The 8,098-nt window shown below is 47.9% G+C and overlaps 1 non-coding gene across 1 annotated transcript; it reads right to left on the minus strand.

Annotated features, from left to right (window-relative positions):
• Positions 1-7,714: 7,714 nt before the first annotated feature.
• On the minus strand, positions 7,715-7,786 carry TRNAE-CUC (transfer RNA glutamic acid (anticodon CUC)). Its single transcript has one exon. It is a non-coding gene; the product is annotated as a tRNA-Glu (tRNA).
• Positions 7,787-8,098: the final 312 nt, after the last annotated feature.

Raw genomic sequence — 8,098 nt, forward strand, 5'->3', positions numbered from 1 at the left:
GTAAATTGTATACATTAGGTTTTCAGACAGGGGTCATATTTCAGAGGGCTTAGAACCAAAAGGCCACTTTTGGTTATACTGGGGCATAATTTAATCACTTTATCAAAGGCCATTGCCAAGGCCTTTCAGTTTCAGCACAAAGTATGGAATGAGCACATTTACTCTTTTTTCCATGTAAATAACTGGTAATAAAGTCAGAAAACCCTATGCATAGTTTTTGACTGATGTTTTTATTCCTGCCTCTGATTTTCACTAACACTGGAGCATGACAGACATCTCTTCACTCTGCCTGTACCCCTGATGTGATGCCATCAGTACAATGTTAAACCAGGGTCATTCCTACATGTACTCCCCAAACCAAGGGTATGTCCTCCTGGAGATCCTTAACAGGAACAAAATTAGTTGTAAAATAGCACCTTTCCTCACTTAGGGTTATTTAAAAATAATATTTCATATATCTACACATTTAAACAGCCTCAAAACAGCAAGAAGAGTGTAAGTCATCACAGATCCTTTTTAACAGCAAGAAGGACTCCCTGGCCTTTATATGGAAAACATCAAAAAACCAAGTCACAGGAAGAAATGTGGTTTTTAGATATGCTGCAGGAAAGCAGGGTAAGGAGTTGTGCATTACAGGAGAAGCACAGGAGCTGCAGGGTTTTCATCATCCAGGATGTTGCACACAGCATATATTCCATGCCAGGCCCCAGAACAAAGCCATGTTGGCTGCTGGCCCTGTCACCCAAAGCACTCAGGGAAATGGTAAGGTAGGCTTGGGAAATTACCCTGTGCACCTTCCAAACACCTTCTGATTAATTCTGACTGCCTGGTTTCCCCAAATCAATTGTGAAGTGCCAATGCTGTGCCAATTTAAAAGTGCAAAAAGAATGAAGTGAGCTAGTATGGAAATCAGGAACTTTGTAGGAAAAGAAGAAGTGAGACTTCATTGAGGAAAATAAATATTTTCACTAGTTACTGTCCAGGCAAAAATACTTCTATGGAACATGCATTTATTTTGCTCTGTGATAAAATGGTGTACTCCAAGCAAGAATGTTATTTCCCAGCATTACCATGAGAGCCTTCAGAAGGACTGACTGACCAGTGACATGCCATGCCAAACCAAACACCAAAATGATAAAATAAGTTTTCTAAAGAAAAGACATGCTTCAGACCCTATTTTTCCTTCACTACTCAGACCAGAAGAACTCCAAGACACACCTCAGAATTGTACATGTGGAGAAAGCAGGGCCCCTGAGCAACAGAGCTTGTTAGGCATTACATGGAAAATATTCCTCAAGTTCTCAAAGAACAACAATTCAGAATGGACCTGGAACTTAAATCTATTCACTGCTCTGGACAGTAACTGAATCTGGCTTTTAAATTCAATTTAAAACAGGAATATCTCTGGTTATAGCCTCCCAGAAACAGGTCACCTCAGATTTCAGTGGATTTCACGGTCCCTCCCCTCCTCCTCAAGAACAGCAGGTGAGGAGGTGCCAGGGAGTGCTGGGGGCAGTGTGGGATCCAGGACCTCCAACCACTCCAAACCTCTTCCCCAGCTCACCACACCCACCAAGGGACCAAGGGCCCCTGCCCAAAATGCCACACAGATCAGGTCAGGGGAGGTGTGTCAGATGGGTCCAGTGTGTCACCTCAAAGCTGTCACCAGTCTGACCTGGGACTGCAATGGGATAACTCCAGTCCCTGTGGATGTGGACTAGAGCAACCTTTAAAAACCCAAACCCAGCACTGCTTCAATTCCCTGTCCAGATGATTTCACAGGATCCCATATGTGAAAGCACATGAACACTTATTAATTTTATTCCCCTTCCACCTGCTTTTATCACAGTGTCACATGCCTCCCAAAGGCAGAATGCAGCCCAGGCTCTGAACAGGATCTCACACATCCCATTTTGTCATCTCATTCCCTTCCTGTACTTCTATCAGAAGCAAGAGCACCAGCTTTCATAATGACCTTTGAACTACACAGAAGAAAAATTAAGACATTATTTCAAATATTTTTAACAATAGTTTCTTAATTGCTTACCCTCAGGAAACTCTGGAAGCAAATGAAATTACAAATATCTCATTTGGTGGGGCCAAGCCTTGGTGGAAGGAATTTCCTGCACCTGGCACATTCAAGATTATGGCAGATATTACCACTAAAAACTGCCCACAACATCTGGAGTTTGGATCCCAAATTCCCCTCCTATCCACAAGCAGCTTTAAACATAATCATGTAAATGTCCATTCAGGGACATTCCAGTAAATGTCCCTAAATCCTCAAGACATGAGAAGCAGATACGTAAAGAAAATTCTCTGACAACTGACCCAGGCAAAGGCCTACATAAATAAAACTGCACGGCAACAGAAAAACCTGCTAAGATATAAAATAAGTAATGGCAGATGGAATGGAAAAGAATATTTTCATTTGAAGTACAGCCAAAAAATTAAAGACATAAAAGGGGAAATGCAAAGAGAAGACCTCTGTGAGTTTCTGCTTTTTGGCACTGCATCATAGGTCACTGTAACGACATCAGAGAACTGTGGGCTTCTCCTGCCCCCACTGCAAAATGTGAGCAATCTGTACATTCACTTTTGCTACAGATTGTTCCTTAAAAGTCACAAAGGTTCAGAATTCCTGACACTGAACACCACTTTAGTAAGACCCAGATGAAACCAAGGAACTGAAGTTCCCTGTGACCAAAGCAGAAGCAGGATGGTGTAAGTGCTCAGATATATAAATAAATAAATATTCTCAGAGGGAAGAGGAAGCCCCAAAAGCAGGAGGGGAAAATCAGGTGGATCCCTGGTTTGTGATTTTCTCTCACTGGTATTAGATACTGCCTGTCATTGCAACCAGATCCACTGAACTGTTTACTTGCATTATCCCCTGGTCAGAAGCCACCACCACAAAAATACCAGTTAATGAATGCAGACTTATGTCACAAAACTGAAAAAAAGGTTCCTTAGTGATGCTTTGGTAACAGGTAACCAAACACTGCCACGTTTTTGTTTCTTCAACCACTTGCCCAACAAATTTTAGATGATGGCATTGAAGTATATTAAAAAAAAACAATTAAGGGCCCCAACCTTTCATTGAGAAACTCTATTCTCATTTACAAAACCCTTGAGCAGATTATGAAAGAGGAGATGGCAGCTGCTAATTTAACTTGGGCCTAGAGGACTCGTTCTGTTTGCACCCCTGTGCACCACAAACCTTCCATTTTCTCCTTCCAATACTTGCACAAGAAGATGAGAAACTTGCACCCAGAGGAAAAAGGCACTTAGATTTTACTGAATTTGGCCCTACAACACACTGGCACTGAAAATATTTCACCATTAATGAAAGAGGCAGAAAAAGGCTTTAAAATGGCACATTTCAGTGCAATGCAGATACAAAGTAAGAGGAATTAGAAGCAGTTGCCAGGACATAAGAAATTTTAACATATGATAAAACATCTTATTATTTAAGCAGTCTTGATGCACCTTCTGGAACACAGGTCTTTCTATCAGTTTGCATGGCCTGAAGTAGGAAGCAAAGTGCCTCTGAAGGTAAAACATGCACTTTCCAACCACTGTGCTTTGTATGTTTTTATTGATTAAGACAATATTTCAACTGAGCCTCTAAGAATATCCTAAGACATCACAACATTCAAACTCCTTTCTTTCAAGACTGAAAGCAGCCACTGGTTAATCAAGCATCATCACCACAGAGCACCAGTACTGCTTAATTCAAACTACTTCAATTATCAGAGCACCTGGAAAACAATTTCTTCAGGTGAAAAGTAACAGTGCAATCCTTCACACTGGTCCTGGGCATTGGTGATGTTGTGATGTTCCTCATCCCTCCCTCTGGATTCTGCCATGACCCAGCTGTCCCAAGGCCCAGGTGGGCACACCTGAGACAGGGGACAGGCTCACTGCAGGACTCTGTGCCATCTGCTGAGAAGGTGGGGGCACCTCACAGAACCCCAGTGACCACCAAGCCACACACTCCTGCTCCTGGAAAACATCCTTCTCCTCAGGCCAGTGGAGAGCAACAGAGAATCCTCATCTTCCCAGGCAGAGGCAAAGCCAAACAAAGAAGACTTGCACACCTTGAAAGCAAACTGTGAGGGAAATCAGTCAATGTAGTAAAACTACCTTACATGAATCCCTGTTTGTGGTTTGACAGGAGAGCAGTGAAGGTGCCAGCAGATGCCAGTTTGCATGCTCTGGGGAGGTACTGGAGTGCTCAGGCTGGGTATGAGCTCTGCAGAAAAGTTCTGGCAACCCATTTCCAGACATATTGAAAAATATTTTGATCTGGTTATTAATATTAACAATACTTATAAAATTATTGCAAACTGATAAAAGAGAGAAATATGGCAAATATCAGAGGCAGTTACAGCACTGTTGTTCTAAGTCAAGTTGTTCAGTGGATAGACAGGATTTGCTGAAGGCCCTTCCAGCCTTCAGTTGTGCCTGCTTTCCCAGGGAGGATATTCTGGCTACCGAGTTCATAAATTCAAAAAATAGAGTCAGAACAGCAGCTTTTATATTTAACCTAAACCGTGATTTCTTAAGTAATCCAGTTAGGTTCCCATTCATTTCCCCATCACACTGTTCAACAGACAAAAATCCTCCTTGAAGCTCACCATGACAGAACTACACTGAATAACAGCATCAGTGCTGACAACCACCACCTGCCAAAGGCCAAGGGATCTCAACATCAACTCTTGTGCTGTTGGAATCCCAGACTGTTTTGGTTTGGAAGGGACCTTGCAGATCATTTAGTTCCACTCCCCTGCCATGGGTCAGGACACTTCCACAAGATCAGGCTGCTCCAATCCAGTCTGGCTTTGAACACTCCAGGGATGGAGCAGCCACAGCTTCTCTGGGCAACCTGTGCCAGGACCTCACAGGGAAAAATTCTTCCCAACATCCAATCAAACCCTGTCCCCTGTCAGTGAAGCCATTACCCCTTGTCCTGTCACTCCAGGGGCAGGAGTCTCTTCGGTACTGGAGCCTTCCCTTCTCCAGGCTGCACAACCCCAACTCTCTCCACAGCAGAGCCGCTCCAGCCCTGGGAGCACCTTCATGGCCTCCTCTGGATTCCCTCCAGCATGAAAGTTCTTAAGCCACACTCTGGTACTGCTGCATGTTTTCCAAAGTATGAGGATCCAACTCCCTCGCTGCCTCCATGGACGCCTCCACACGCTGTGAGAAGCTTGTCCATACCCCAGCTGCATTCCAAGCCCTGCTCCCACCACCTGCAGCTCAACAAGCCTCTGGCAGGCTCCAATCATCCTGGACAACTTCCCTGCTGCAACCAGGGCAGGGATGGTGCCACCTCAGCCACAAAGCACACCAGCTGCCCACAACCCACTGCAAACTGGGACAGGGTCCCTGGGCACTGGGCAAGACTGAAACAGTGTTTATATATCCTGGGAATAATCAACACCAACTATGGTCTACACCAGGAGCCAAAACAGGCTACAAAACATTACTTTTTTCAGGCACTCACTAATAAAAGATGGTTAAATATAGCACAAAGCCACTCTGGGAAGGAGGGAAATCTTCCACTTGAGCCTCCAGCCTGCAATTTATCAATGCAACACATCCAAAATTTAGGAGGAACACGACCATGTTGCAGCATCTCCCCTTTCATTTAAACACTGTGGACAATCTCTAAGACAAAATAAATGAGGGAGGGAGAGAAGTATTTACTTATGCTCACAAAAAGCTGTTTGGCTGAAAATCCCATCTCCAAAGCCTGAGTTCTCCACAAAGCAGATTCTGCACTGCCAGCAACATGACGAATTTCTCCAAAGCCCTTAGAGCATGGCAAGAAAACCACAGGAAGCTGCTCAATAAAAATAAACTTCTTTTCATCTCACACTCTATATATTAATGTCAATTTCTCTTCCATTCCAGCTTCTGTTTCCCTTCTTGTCTCCCTCCCAGCACACAGCATACTTGATTTGTTAGAACTAATTCATTAAAGCAAATTAATTTGGCATCTATTTCTCAGGATCCCTTAGTCAGATTAGGATTCTATCATATTCTACCAAAAGCAAACAAAAATGCAAACACTGATCCTAGGCAACCTGAAACCAACAGATGCCTGAGAAGCTGAAAACGCCTCTAATGAAACTGCAGTCAAAAGAATAAATTCCACTTCAAGGAGGCTGCTACAATTCAAGAATTTAAATAGGTCCAAATCCTGACGCATTTCCAAAGGAAATCCTTGCAGCTCTGCATACTTTGGAGAGCTTAATTTACCCAGAGAAATGGGTGAACCACCACTGCTCAGCCACTGGGTGACTGCGGCCTGCAAGTTTTTGCTTCAAAAGCAGCAAACCAACACAGTATTTAAGCACACATACAGCATTTCCCTTTCCTGGTGATAAGCTGGCACGAGGCAAACATCAGCAAGGAGAATTGGATTATTTCACACCGGTCTGAGATGATGCAGAAGATTTATGGCCTTTTTTTTTTAAGCCTTGCAGCAGCACAGACAGCTCAACAGCAATGTCTCACAGTGCACAAAAATCAACGCCCCAATGAAAACAAAGCTAGAAAAGATAAAACCCTTTGGATTTCCCTCTTATGTCAGACAGCATGGCCTTCACCTTGCTCCCCAGGGAGCACCGGCTCCATCAGTGACCACACTCCACTAATAACCTCAAGGCTTTGTGTCGCCGGTGTGGAGCAGGCAGGTATTGATACAGCACAAAAGCAGCAGCGAGGCGCTATCAGGGAATCCGCTGTCTCGTTCGGTCCATTCCGTATCTCCAGAATTACCTGACTGGAATTCTTAATTTGAGAGCCAGAAGACACTGCACGAATAAACAGAAATATGCTGCCTTTGCAAGTTTCACGTTATAAAGGCTGGATTTGCTTCCCGCCGCCAGTACGTCATTCATTAAGCACTTCATCAGCCGAGCGGCTGCTAATTATTTCGATAAAAATTAAGCAGGATAATGTAAGGAAAGGGAAAGGGAAAGGAAAATCACCCCGGCTTCTGGAGCGAGCCGGAGTGATTCATGGCTCCCACACAGAGATGACTTTCATTTGGAATTCACCTTCCCAGGCCTTTTGTTCGGGGCTCTTTCCCCCTGCTCCGAGGAGCGGGGGGGGCGCGGGCCCCGCACCGGCACCGGGGACCGGGGCGGGGGCTCCCGGGGCGGGGATGCTCGGCGGGCGATGCCCCCGGACAGGGAGATGCCGGCGGGCAGGAAGATCCCGGCGGGCACATCTCCACCTTCCCCCGGTCCTCCCGCCTCGCCTCGCCGCGCCCCCCCCCTGCCACCGCCACCAGCTCCATCTTGGCCTCCGCCCGCGGCCCGGCCCCGCCGCGCTCACCTGCGGCCCGCGGGCGGGCGGGCGGGGGCCGCACAGCCCCGGGCGGGCGGGGGCGGCCCCGCGGGGCGGGGGCGGATCCTCGGGGGCCTCGCGCGGGGCCCGGTCGCGGCGGCGCGCGCGCTCCGTCCTCAGCGCCGGTGCCGCCGCCGCCGCCGCCAGACACCGACCGGGACCCGGCCACGGGAGGGGGCGGCGCCGGCGCACTGCGCATGCGCGTCCCCGACACGCAGCGCCCCCGCCGTGCGCGCGCGCGCGCGGGCACGCGGCCGCAGCGCCGGGAGCGCGCGCGAGGGATCGCGATGGGAACGGAGGGGGCGGGGACGGGAGAGGGAAAAGCGGGAGGAGAGCGCGGCAAAAACGGAACTTCCCTGACCGGGAATCGAACCCGGGCCGCGGCGGTGAGAGCGCCGAATCCTAACCACTAGACCACCAGGGAGCGATACTGATGTAAGATTCTCATGTCTTTCATGCACTACCTCCTTGTCCAGGCAGGGAAAGTGACACGATGGGACTGGGGACTGCGGTACAGGGGGCGGGGGCTGCATCCATCACGGCAGCCAGTGACTGTGGCACAGGGATCGGGATCTGCAGTGGGGCTGGCGGCTGCGGCACAAGGATCAGCGAGGCCAGAGCTGCAGCTCCCCACAGGAGCTGGTGACCGTGGCACAGGGAGCGCTGGGTCGGGGGCTGTGACACGGGGATCTGCGGGGCTGGGGACAGAGGCACGGGGCTGCAGGACAGTGGAGGA

Source organism: Melozone crissalis, unplaced genomic scaffold (assembly GCF_028551555.1).
Source record: "Melozone crissalis strain CALT ecotype California unplaced genomic scaffold, PUWL_Pcris_2 ptg000017l_1, whole genome shotgun sequence".
Lineage (NCBI taxonomy): Eukaryota > Metazoa > Chordata > Aves > Passeriformes > Passerellidae > Melozone > Melozone crissalis.